Genomic DNA, 13843 nt, shown 5'->3' with positions numbered 1-13843 from the left:
CAACGGACATGACATCACAAAGAGCTCACCTCTGTTGCCTGGAGAGGAAGGGATGCCGCTTACAGGCCTTGTTATGAGGGGGGGGGGGACTCTAAAAACATTATAAGTCAGACAGTGGGCTTACCTCCACAGAGATAGTGGAGAGCAACGGACATGACATCACAAAGAGCTCACCTCTGTTGCCTGGAGAGTAAGGGATGCCGCTTACAGGCCTTGTTATGGGGGGGGGGGAACTCTAAAAACATTATAAGTCAGACAGTGGACCTACCTCCATAGAGAAAGTGGAGAGCAACGGACATGACATCACAAAGAGCTCACCTCTGTTGCCTGGAGAGGAAGGGATGCCGCTTACAGGACTTTGTATGAGGGGGGGGGGACTCTAAAAACATTATAAGTCAGACAGTGGGCTTACCTCCACAGAGAAAGTGGAGAGCAACGGACATGACATCACAAAGAGCTCACCTCTGTTGCCTGGAGAGGAAGGGATGCCGCTTACAGGCCTTGTTATGAGGGGGGGGGGGACTCTAAAAACATTATAAGTCAGACAGTGGGCTTACCTCCACAGAGATAGTGGAGAGCAACGGACATGACATCACAAAGAGCTCACCTCTGTTGCCTGGAGAGGAAGGGATGCCGCTTACAGGCCTTGTTATGGGGGGGGGGGGCTCTAAAAACATTATAAGTCAGACAGTGGACCTACCTCCATAGAGAAAGTGGAGAGCTACGGACATGACTTCACAAAGAGCTCACCTCTGTTGCCTGGAGAGGAAGGGATGCCGCTTACACGCCTTGTTAAGGAGGGGGGGGGGACTCTAAAAACATTATAAGTCAGACAGTGGGCGTACCTCCACACAGAAAGTGGAGAGCAACGGACATGACATCACAAAGAGCTCACCTCTGTTGCCTGGAGAGGAAGGGATGCCGCTTACAGGCCTTGTTAAGGAGGGGGGGGGGACTCTAAAAACATTATAAGTCAGACAGTGGGTTTACCGCCACAGAGAAAGTGGAGAGCAACGGACATGACATCACAAAGAGCTCACCTCTGTTGCCTGGAGAGGAAGGGATGCCGCTTACAGGCCTTTGTATGAGGGGGGGGGACTCTAAAAACATTATAAGTCAGACAGTCTGTTTACCCCCACACAGAAAGTGGAGAGCAACGGACATGACATCACAAAGAACTCACCTCTGTTGCCTGGAGAGTAAGGGATGCCGCTTACAGGCCTTGTTATGGGGGGGGGGAGTCTAAAAACATTATAAGTCAGACAGTGGACCTACCTCCATAGAGAAAGTGGAGAGCAACGGACATGACATCACAAAGAGCTCACCTCTGTTGCCTGGAGAGGAAGGGATTCCGCTTACAGGCCTTTGTAAGAGGGGGGGGGGGGGACTCTAAAAACATTATAAGTCAGACAGTGGGCTTACCTCCACAGAGAAAGTGGAGAGCAACGGACATGACATCATAAAGAGCTCACCTCTGTTGCCTGGAGAGGAAGGGATGCCGCTTACAGGCCTTGTTAAGGAGGGGGGGGGGACTCTAAAAACATTATAAGTCAGACAGTGGGCGTACCTCCACACAGAAAGTGGAGAGCAACAGACATGACATCACAAAGAGCTCACCTCTGTTGCCTGGAGAGGAAGGGATGCCGCTTACAGGCCTTGTTATGAGGGGGGGGGGGGACTCTAAAAACATTATAAGTCAGACAGTGGGCTTACCTCCACAGAGATAGTGGAGAGCAACGGACATGACATCACAAAGAGCTCACCTCTGTTGCCTGGAGAGGAAGGGATGCCGCTTACAGGCCTTGTTATGGGGGGGGGGGCTCTAAAAACATTATAAGTCAGACAGTGGACCTACCTCCATAGAGAAAGTGGAGAGCTACGGACATGACATCACAAAGAGCTCACCTCTGTTGCCTGGAGAGGAAGGGATGCCGCTTACACGCCTTGTTAAGGAGGGGGGGGGACTCTAAAAACATTATAAGTCAGACAGTGGGTTTACCTCCACAGAGAAAGTGGAGAGCAACGGACATGACATCACAAAGAGCTCACCTCTGTTGCCTGGAGAGGAAGGGATGCCGCTTACAGGCCTTTGTATGAGGGGGGGGGGACTCTAAAAACATTATAAGTCAGACAGTCTGTTTACCCCCACACAGAAAGTGGAGAGCAACGGACATGACATCACAAAGAACTCACCTCTGTTGCCTGGAGAGTAAGGGATGCCGCTTACAGGCCTTGTTATGGGGGGGGGGGGAGTCTAAAAACATTATAAGTCAGACAGTGGACCTACCTCCATAGAGAAAGTGGAGAGCAACGGACATGACATCACAAAGAGCTCACCTCTGTTGCCTGGAGAGGAAGGGATTCCGCTTACAGGCCTTTGTATGAGGGGGGGGGGACTCTAAAAACATTATAAGTCAGACAGTGGGCTTACCTCCACACAGAAAGTGGAGAGCAACGGACATGACATCATAAAGAGCTCACCTCTGTTGCCTGGAGAGGAAGGGATGCCGCTTACAGGCCTTGTTAAGGAGGGGGGGGGGGACTCTAAAAACATTATAAGTCAGACAGTGGGCGTACCTCCACACAGAAAGTGGAGAGCAACAGACATGACATCACAAAGAGCTCACCTCTGTTGCCTGGAGAGGAAGGGATGCCGCTTACAGGCCTTGTTATGAGGGGGGGACTCTAAAAACATTATAAGTCCGACAGTGGGCCTACCTCCACAGAGAAAGTGGAGAGCAACGGACATGACATCACAAAGAGCTCACCTCTGTTGCCTGGAGAGGAAGGGATGCCGCTTACAGGCCTTGTTATGAGGGGGGGGGACTCTAAAAACATTATAAGTCAGACAGTGGGCTTACCTCCACAGAGATAGTGGAGAGCAACGGACATGACATCACAAAGAGCTCACCTCTGTTGCCTGGAGAGTAAGGGATGCCGCTTACAGGCCTTGTTATGGGGGGGGGGACTCTAAAAACATTATAAGTCAGACAGTGGACCTACCTCCATAGAGAAAGTGGAGAGCAACGGACATGACATCACAAAGAGCTCACCTCTGTTGCCTGGAGAGGAAGGGATGCCGCTTACAGGACTTTGTATGAGGGGGGGGGGACTCTAAAAACATTATAAGTCAGACAGTGGGCTTACCTCCACAGAGAAAGTGGAGAGCAACGGACATGACATCACAAAGAGCTCACCTCTGTTGCCTGGAGAGGAAGGGATGCCGCTTACAGGCCTTGTTATGAGGGGGGGGGGGACTCTAAAAACATTATAAGTCAGACAGTGGGCTTACCTCCACAGAGATAGTGGAGAGCAACGGACATGACATCACAAAGAGCTCACCTCTGTTGCCTGGAGAGGAAGGGATGCCGCTTACAGGCCTTGTTATGGGGGGGGGGGCTCTAAAAACATTATAAGTCAGACAGTGGACCTACCTCCATAGAGAAAGTGGAGAGCTACGGACATGACATCAAAAAGAGCTCACCTCTGTTACCTGGAGAGGAAGGGATGCCGCTTACACGCCTTGTTAAGGGGGGGGGGGACTCTAAAAACATTATAAGTCAGACAGTGGGCGTACCTCCACACAGAAAGTGGAGAGCAACGGACATGACATCACAAAGAGCTCACGTCTGTTGCCTGGAGAGGAAGGGATGCCGCTTACAGGCCTTGTTAAGGAGGGGGGGGGACTCTAAAAACATTATAAGTCAGACAGTGGGTTTACCTCCACAGAGAAAGTGGAGAGCAACGGACATGACATCACAAAGAGCTCACCTCTGTTGCCTGGAGAGGAAGGGATGCCGCTTACAGGCCTTTGTATGAGGGGGGGGGACTCTAAAAACATTATAAGTCAGACAGTCTGTTTACCCCCACACAGAAAGTGGAGAGCAACGGACATGACATCACAAAGAACTCACCTCTGTTGCCTGGAGAGTAAGGGATGCCGCTTACAGGCCTTGTTATGGGGGGGGGGGGAGTCTAAAAACATTATAAGTCAGACAGAGGGCTTACCTCCACAGAGAAAGTGGAGAGCAACGGACATGACATCACAAAGAGCTCACCTCTGTTGCCTGGAGAGGAAGGGATTCCGCTTACAGGCCTTTGTATGAGGGGGGGGGGACTCTAAAAACATTATAAGTCAGACAGTGGGCTTACCTCCACAGAGAAAGTGGAGAGCAACGGACATGACATCATAAAGAGCTCACCTCTGTTGCCTGGAGAGGAAGGGATGCCGCTTACAGGCCTTGTTAAGGAGGGGGGGGGGACTCTAAAAACATTATAAGTCAGACAGTGGGCGTACCTCCACACAGAAAGTGGAGAGCAACGGACATGACATCACAAAGAGCTCACCTCTGTAGCCTGGAGAGTAAGGGATGCCGCTTACAGGCCTTGTTATGGGGGGGGGGGAGTCTAAAAACATTATAAGTCAGACAGTGGACCTACCTCCATAGAGAAAGTGGAGAGCAATGGACATGACATCACAAAGAGCTCACCTCTGTTGCCTGGAGAGGAAGGGATGCCGCTTACAGGCCTCGTTATGGGGGGGGGGACTCTAAAAACATTGTAAGTCAGACAGTGGACCTACCTCCATAGAGAAAGTGGAGAGCAACGGACATGACATCACAAAGAGCTCACCTCTGTTGACTGGAGAGGAAGGGATGCCGCTTACACGCCTTGTTAAGGAGGGGGGGGATTCTAAAAACATTATAAGTCAGACAGTGGGCGTACCTCGACACAGAAAGTGGAGAGCAACGGACATGACATCACAAAGAGCTTACCTCTGTTGCCTGGAGAGGAAGGGATGCCGCTTACAGGCCTTGTTATGAGGGGGGGGGACTCTAAAAACATTATAAGTCCGACAGTGGGCCTATCTCCACAGAGAAAGTGGAGAGCAACGGACATGACATCACAAAGAGCTCACCTCTGTTGCCTGGAGAGGAAGGGATGCCGCTTACAGGCCTTGTTATGGGAGGGGGGGGACTCTAAAAACATTATAAGTCCGACAGTGGGCTTACCTCCACAGAGAAAGTGGAGAGCAACGGACATGACATCACAAAGAGCTCACCTCTGTTGCCTGCAGAGGAAGGGATGCCGCTTACAGGCCTTGTTATGAGGGGGGGGGACTCTAAAAACATTATAAGTCAGACAGTGGGCTTACCTCCACAGAGAAAGTGGAGAGCAACGGACATGACATCACAAAGAGCTCACCTCGGTTGCCTGGAGAGGAAGGGATGCCGCTTACAGGCCTTGTTATGGGGGGGGGGACTCTAAAAACATTATAAGTCAGACAGTGTGTTTACCTCCACACAGAAAGTGGAGAGCAACGGACATGACATCACAAAGAACTCACCTCTGTTGCCTGGAGAGTAAGGGATGCCGCTTACAGGCCTTGTTATGGGGGGGGGAGTCTAAAAACATTATAAGTCAGACAGTGGACCTACCTCCATAGAGAAAGTGGAGAGCAACGGACATGACATCACAAAGAGCTCACCTCTGTTGCCTGGAGAGGAAGGGATGCCGCTTACAGGCCTTGTTATGGGGGGGGGGGATTCTAAAAACATGGTAAGTCAGACAGTGGACCTACCTCCATAGAGAAAGTGGAGAGCAACGGACATGACATCACAAAGAGCTCACCTCTGTTGCCTGGAGAGGAAGGGATGCCGCTTACACGCCTTGTTAAGGAGGGGGGGGGACTCTAAAAACATTATAAGTCAGACAGTGGGCCTACCTCCACAGAGAAAGTGGAGAGCAACGGACATGACATCACAAAGAGCTCACCTCTGTTGCCTGGAGAGGAAGGGATGCCGCTTACAGGCCTTGTTATGAGGGGGGGGACTCTAAAAACATTATAAGTCCGACAGTGGGCCTACCTCCACAGAGAAAGTGGAGAGCAACGGACATGACATCACAAAGAGCTCACCTCTGTTGCCTGGAGAGGAAGGGATGCCGCTTACAGGCCTTGTTATGAGGGGGGGGGGACTCTAAAAACATGGTAAGTCAGACAGTGGACCTACCTCCATAGAGAAAGTGGAGAGCAACGGACATGACATCACAAAGAGCTCACCTCTGTTGCCTGGAGAGGAAGGGATGCCGCTTACACGCCTTGTTAAGGAGGGGGGGGGACTCTAAAAACATTATAAGTCAGACAGTGGGCCTACCTCCACAGAGAAAGTGGAGAGCAACGGACATGACATCACAAAGAGCTCACCTCTGTTGCCTGGAGAGGAAGGGATGCCGCTTACAGGCCTTGTTATGAGGGGGGGGACTCTAAAAACATTATAAGTCCGACAGTGGGCCTACCTCCACAGAGAAAGTGGAGAGCAACGGACATGACATCACAAAGAGCTCACCTCTGTTGCCTGGAGAGGAAGGGATGCCGCTTACAGGCCTTGTTATGAGGGGGGGGGGACTCTAAAAACATTATAAGTCAGACAGTGGGCTTACCTCCACAAAGATAGTGGAGAGCAACGGACATGACATCACAAAGAGCTCACCTCTGTTGCCTGGAGAGGAAGGGATGCCGCTTACAGGCCTTGTTATGGGGGGGGGGGGACTCTAAAAACGTTATAAGTCAGACAGTGGACCTACCTCCATAGAGAAAGTGGAGAGCAACGGACATGACATCACAAAGAGCTCACCTCTGTTGCCTGGAGAGGAAGGGATGCCGTTTACAGGCCTTGTTAAGGAGGGGGGGCGGACTCTAAAAACATTATAAGTCAGACAGTGGGCTTACCTCCACAGAGAAAGTGGAGAGCAACGGACATGACATCACAAAGAGCTCACCTCGGTTGCCTGGAGAGGAAGGGATGCCGCTTACAGGCCTTGTTATGGGGGGGGGGACTCTAAAAACATTATAAGTCAGACAGTGTGTTTACCTCCACACAGAAAGTGGAGAGCAACGGACATGACATCACAAAGAACTCACCTCTGTTGCCTGGAGAGTAAGGGATGCCGCTTACAGGCCTTGTTATGGGGGGGGGAGTCTAAAAACATTATAAGTCAGACAGTGGACCTACCTCCATAGAGAAAGTGGAGAGCAACGGACATGACATCACAAAGAGCTCACCTCTGTTGCCTGGAGAGGAAGGGATGCCGCTTACAGGCCTTGTTATGGGGGGGGGGGATTCTAAAAACATGGTAAGTCAGACAGTGGACCTACCTCCATAGAGAAAGTGGAGAGCAACGGACATGACATCACAAAGAGCTCACCTCTGTTGCCTGGAGAGGAAGGGATGCCGCTTACACGCCTTGTTAAGGAGGGGGGGGGACTCTAAAAACATTATAAGTCAGACAGTGGGCCTACCTCCACAGAGAAAGTGGAGAGCAACGGACATGACATCACAAAGAGCTCACCTCTGTTGCCTGGAGAGGAAGGGATGCCGCTTACAGGCCTTGTTATGAGGGGGGGGACTCTAAAAACATTATAAGTCCGACAGTGGGCCTACCTCCACAGAGAAAGTGGAGAGCAACGGACATGACATCACAAAGAGCTCACCTCTGTTGCCTGGAGAGGAAGGGATGCCGCTTACAGGCCTTGTTATGAGGGGGGGGGGACTCTAAAAACATTATAAGTCAGACAGTGGGCTTACCTCCACAGAGATAGTGGAGAGCAACGGACATGACATCACAAAGAGCTCACCTCTGTTGCCTGGAGAGGAAGGGATGCCGCTTACAGGCCTTGTTATGGGGGGGGGGGACTCTAAAAACGTTATAAGTCAGACAGTGGACCTACCTCCATAGAGAAAGTGGAGAGCAACGGACATGACATCACAAAGAGCTCACCTCTGTTGCCTGGAGAGGAAGGGATGCCGTTTACAGGCCTTGTTAAGGAGGGGGGGCGGACTCTAAAAACATTATAAGTCAGACAGTGGGAGTACCTCCACACAGAAAGTGGAGAGCAACGGACATAACATCACAAAGAGCTCACCTCTGTTGCCTGGAGAGTAAGGGATGCCGCTTACAGGCCTTGTTATGGGGGGGGGGGAGTCTAAAAACATTATAAGTCAGACAGTGGACCTACCTCCATAGAGAAAGTGGAGAGCAACGGACATGACATCACAAAGAGCTCACCTCTGTTGCCTGGAGAGGAAGGGATGCCGCTTACAGGCCTCGTTATGGGGGGGGGGGACTCTAAAAACATTGTAAGTCAGACAGTGGACCTACCTCCATAGAGAAAGTGGAGAGCAACGGACATGACATCACAAAGAGCTCACCTCTGTTGACTGGAGAGGAAGGGATGCCGCTTACACGCCTTGTTAAGGAGGGGGGGGGACTCTAAAAACATTATAAGTCAGACAGTGGGCGTACCTCGACACAGAAAGTGGAGAGCAACGGACATGACATCACAAAGAGCTCACCTCTGTTGCCTGGAGAGGAAGGGATGCCGCTTACAGGCCTTGTTATGGGAGGGGGGGGACTCTAAAAACATTATAAGTCCGACAGTGGGCTTACCTCCACAGAGAAAGTGGAGAGCAACGGACATGACATCACAAAGAGCTCACCTCTGTTGCCTGCAGAGGAAGGGATGCCGCTTACAGGCCTTGTTATGAGGGGGGGGACTCTAAAAACATTATAAGTCAGACAGTGGGCTTACCTCCACAGAGAAAGTGGAGAGCAACGGACATGACATCACAAAGAGCTCACCTCGGTTGCCTGGAGAGGAAGGGATGCCGCTTACAGGCCTTGTTATGGGGGGGGGGACTCTAAAAACATTATAAGTCAGACAGTGTGTTTACCTCCACACAGAAAGTGGAGAGCAACGGACATGACATCACAAAGAACTCACCTCTGTTGCCTGGAGAGTAAGGGATGCCGCTTACAGGCCTTGTTATGGGGGGGGGAGTCTAAAAACATTATAAGTCAGACAGTGGACCTACCTCCATAGAGAAAGTGGAGAGCAACGGACATGACATCACAAAGAGCTCACCTCTGTTGCCTGGAGAGGAAGGGATGCCGCTTACTGGCCTTGTTATGGGGGGGGGGGGGATTCTAAAAACATTGTAAGTCAGACAGTGGACCTACCTCCATAGAGAAAGTGGAGAGCAACGGACATGACATCACAAAGAGCTCACCTCTGTTGCCTGGAGAGGAAGGGATGCCGCTTACGCGCCTTGTTAAGGAGGGGGGGGGACTCTAAAAACATTATAAGTCAGACAGTGGGCCTACCTCCACAGAGAAAGTGGAGAGCAACGGACATGACATCACAAAGAGCTCACCTCTGTTGCCTGGAGAGGAAGGGATGCTGCTTACAGGCCTTGTTATGGGGGGGGGAGTCTAAAAACATTATAAGTCAGACAGTGGACCTACCTCCATAGAGAAAGTGGAGAGCAACGGACATGACATCACAAAGAGCTCACCTCTGTTGCCTGGAGAGGAAGGGATGCCGCTTACAGGCCTTGTTATGGGGGGGGGGGATTCTAAAAACATTGTAAGTCAGACAGTGGACCTACCTCCATAGAGAAAGTGGAGAGCAACGGACATGACATCACAAAGAGCTCACCTCTGTTGCCTGGAGAGGAAGGGATGCCGCTTACACGCCTTGTTAAGGAGGGGGGGGGGGACTCTAAAAACATTATAAGTCAGACAGTGGGCCTACCTCCACAGAGAAAGTGGAGAGCAACGGACATGACATCACAAAGAGCTCACCTCTGTTGCCTGGAGAGGAAGGGATGCCGCTTACAGGCCTTGTTATGAGGGGGGGGACTCTAAAAACATTATAAGTCCGACAGTGGGCCTACCTCCACAGAGAAAGTGGAGAGCAACGGACATGACATCACAAAGAGCTCACCTCTGTTGCCTGGAGAGGAAGGGATGCCGCTTACAGGCCTTGTTATGAGGGGGGGGGGGACTCTAAAAACATTATAAGTCAGACAGTGGGCTTACCTCCACAGAGATAGTGGAGAGCAACGGACATGACATCACAAAGAGCTCACCTCTGTTGCCTGGAGAGGAAGGGATGCCGCTTACAGGCCTTGTTATGGGGGGGGGGGACTCTAAAAACGTTATAAGTCAGACAGTGGACCTACCTCCATAGAGAAAGTGGAGAGCAACGGACATGACATCACAAAGAGCTCACCTCTGTTGCCTGGAGAGGAAGGGATGCCGTTTACAGGCCTTGTTAAGGAGGGGGGGCGGACTCTAAAAACATTATAAGTCAGACAGTGGGAGTACCTCCACACAGAAAGTGGAGAGCAACGGACATAACATCACAAAGAGCTCACCTCTGTTGCCTGGAGAGTAAGGGATGCCGCTTACAGGCCTTGTTATGGGGGGGGGGAGTCTAAAAACATTATAAGTCAGACATTGGACCTACCTCCATAGAGAAAGTGGAGAGCAACGGACATGACATCACAAAGAGCTCACCTCTGTTGCCTGGAGAGGAAGGGATGCCGCTTACAGGCCTCGTTATGGGGGGGGGACTCTAAAAACATTGTAAGTCAGACAGTGGACCTACCTCCATAGAGAAAGTGGAGAGCAACGGACATGACATCACAAAGAGCTCACCTCTGTTGACTGGAGAGGAAGGGATGCCGCTTACACGCCTTGTTAAGGAGGGGGGGGGACTCTAAAAACATTATAAGTCAGACAGTGGGCGTACCTCGACACAGAAAGTGGAGAGCAACGGACATGACATCACAAAGAGCTCACCTCTGTTGCCTGGAGAGGAAGGGATGCCGCTTACAGGCCTTGTTATGGGAGGGGGGGGACTCTAAAAACATTATAAGTCCGACAGTGGGCTTACCTCCACAGAGAAAGTGGAGAGCAACGGACATGACATCACAAAGAGCTCACCTCTGTTGCCTGCAGAGGAAGGGATGCCGCTTACAGGCCTTGTTATGAGGGGGGGGACTCTAAAAACATTATAAGTCAGACAGTGGGCTTACCTCCACAGAGAAAGTGGAGAGCAACGGACATGACATCACAAAGAGCTCACCTCGGTTGCCTGGAGAGGAAGGGATGCCGCTTACAGGCCTTGTTATGGGGGGGGGGGGACTCTAAAAACATTATAAGTCAGACAGTGTGTTTACCTCCACACAGAAAGTGGAGAGCAACGGACATGACATCACAAAGAACTCACCTCTGTTGCCTGGAGAGTAAGGGATGCCGCTTACAGGCCTTGTTATGGGGGGGGGGAGTCTAAAAACATTATAAGTCAGACAGTGGACCTACCTCCATAGAGAAAGTGGAGAGCAACAGACATGACATCACAAAGAGCTCACCTCTGTTGCCTGGAGAGGAAGGGATGCCGCTTACAGGCCTTGTTATGGGGGGGGGGGGATTCTAAAAACATTGTAAGTCAGACAGTGGACCTACCTCCATAGAGAAAGTGGAGAGCAACGGACATGACATCACAAAGAGCTCACCTCTGTTGCCTGGAGAGGAAGGGATGCCGCTTACACGCCTTGTTAAGGAGGGGGGGGGACTCTAAAAACATTATAAGTCAGACAGTGGGCCTACCTCCACAGAGAAAGTGGAGAGCAATGGACATGACATCACAAAGAGCTAACCTCTGTTGCCTGGAGAGGAAGGGATGCCGCTTACAGGCCTTGTTATGAGGGGGGGGACTCTAAAAACATTATAAGTCAGACAGTGGGCTTACCTCCACAGAGAAAGTGGAGAGCAACGGACATGACATCACAAACAGCTCACCTCTGTTGCCTGGAGAGAAAGGGATGCCGCTTACAGGCCTTGTTAAGGGGGGGGGGACTCTAAAAACATTATAAGTCAGACAGTGGACCTACCTCCATAGAGTAAGTGGAGAGCAACGGACATGACATCACAAAGAGCTCACCTCTGTTGCCTGGAGAGGAAGGGATGCCGCTTACACGCCTTGTTAAGGAGGGGGGGGGGACTCTAAAAACATTATAAGTCAGACAGTGGGCTTACCTCCACAGAGAAAGTGGAGAGCAACGGACATGACATCACAAAGAGCTCACCTCTGTTGCCTGGAGAGGAAGGGATGCCGCTTACAGGCCTTGTTAAGGAGGGGGGGGGGACTCTAAAAACATTATAAGTCAGACAGTGGGTTTAAATCCACAGAGAAAGTGGAGAGCAACGGACATGACATCACAAAGAACTCACCTCTGTTGCCTGGAGAGGAAGGGATGCCGCTTACAGGCCTTTGTATGAGGGGGGGGGGACTCTAAAAACATTATAAGTCAGACAGTGGGTTTACCTCCACAGAGAAAGTGGAGAGCAACGGACATGACATCACAAAGAGCTCACCTCTGTTGCCTGGAGAGGAAGGGATGCCGCTTACAGGCCTTTGTATGAGGGGGGGGGGGGGGACTCTAAAAACATTATAAGTCAGACAGTGGGTTTACCTCCACAGAGAAAGTGGAGAGTAACGGACATGACATCACAAAGAGCTCACCTCTGTTGCCTGGAGAGGAAGGGATGCCGCTTACACGCCTTGTTAAGGAGGGGGGGGGGACTCTAAAAACATTATAAGTCAGACAGTGGGCTTACCTCCACAGAGAAAGTGGAGAGCAACGGACATGACATCACAAAGAGCTCACCTCTGTTGCCTGGAGAGGAAGGGATGCCGCTTACAGGCCTTGTTAAGGAGGGGGGGGGGGACTCTAAAAACATTATAAGTCAGACAGTGGGTTTAAATCCACAGAGAAAGTGGAGAGCAACGGACATGACATCACAAAGAACTCACCTCTGTTGCCTGGAGAGGAAGGGATGCCGCTTACAGGCCTTTGTATGAGGGGGGGGGGGACTCTAAAAACATTATAAGTCAGACAGTGGGTTTACCTCCACAGAGAAAGTGGAGAGCAACGGACATGACATCACAAAGAGCTCACCTCTGTTGCCTGGAGAGGAAGGGATGCCGCTTACAGGCCTTTGTATGAGGGGGGGGGGGACTCTAAAAACATTATAAGTCAGACAGTGGGTTTACCTCCACAGAGAAAGTGGAGAGTAACGGACATGACATCACAAAGAGCTCACCTCTGTTGCCTGGAGAGGAAGGGATGCCGCTTACAGGCCTTTGTATGAGGGGGGGGGGACTCTAAAAACATTATAAGTCAGACAGTGTGTTTACCTCCACACAGAAAGTGGAGAGCAACGGACATGACATCACAAAGAACTCACCTCTGTTGCCTGGAGAGTAAGGGATGCCGCTTACAGGCCTTGTTACGGGGGGGGGGGGAGTCTAAAAACATTATAAGTCAGACAGTGGACCTACCTCCATAGAGAAAGTGGAGAGCAACGGACATGACATCACAAAGAGCTCACCTCTGTTGCCTGGAGAGGAAGGGATGCCGCTTACAGGCCTTGTTATGGGGGGGGGGGACTCTAAAAACATTGTAAGTCAGACAGTGGACCTACCTCCATAGAGAAAGTGGAGAGCAACGGACATGACATCACAAAGAGCTCACCTCTGTTGCCTGGAGAGGAAGGGATGCCGCTTACACGCCTTGTTAAGGAGGGCGGGGACTCTAAAAACATTATAAGTCAGACAGTGGGCTTACCTCCACAGAGAAAGTGGAGAGCAACGGACATGACATCATAAAGAGCTCACCTCTGTTGCCTGGAGAGGAAGGGATGCCGCTTACAGGCCTTGTTAAGGAGTGGGGGGGGGACTCTAAAAACATTATAAGTCAGACAGTGGGCTGACCTCCACAGAGAAAGTGGAGAGCAACGGACATGACATCACAAAGAGCTCACCTCTGTTGCCTGGAGAGGAAGGGATGCCGCTTACAGGCCTTGTTATGAGGGGGGGGACTCTAAAAACATTATAAGTCCGACAGTGGGCCTACCTCCACAGAGAAAGTGGAGAGCAACGGACATGACATCACAAAGAGCTCACCTCTGTTGCCTGGAGAGGAAGGGATGCCGC

This window comes from Paroedura picta, chromosome 1 (assembly GCF_049243985.1).
Source record: "Paroedura picta isolate Pp20150507F chromosome 1, Ppicta_v3.0, whole genome shotgun sequence".
In the NCBI taxonomy this organism is placed as follows: Eukaryota; Metazoa; Chordata; class Lepidosauria; order Squamata; family Gekkonidae; genus Paroedura; species Paroedura picta.
This window is presented reverse-complemented; position numbering follows the sequence as displayed.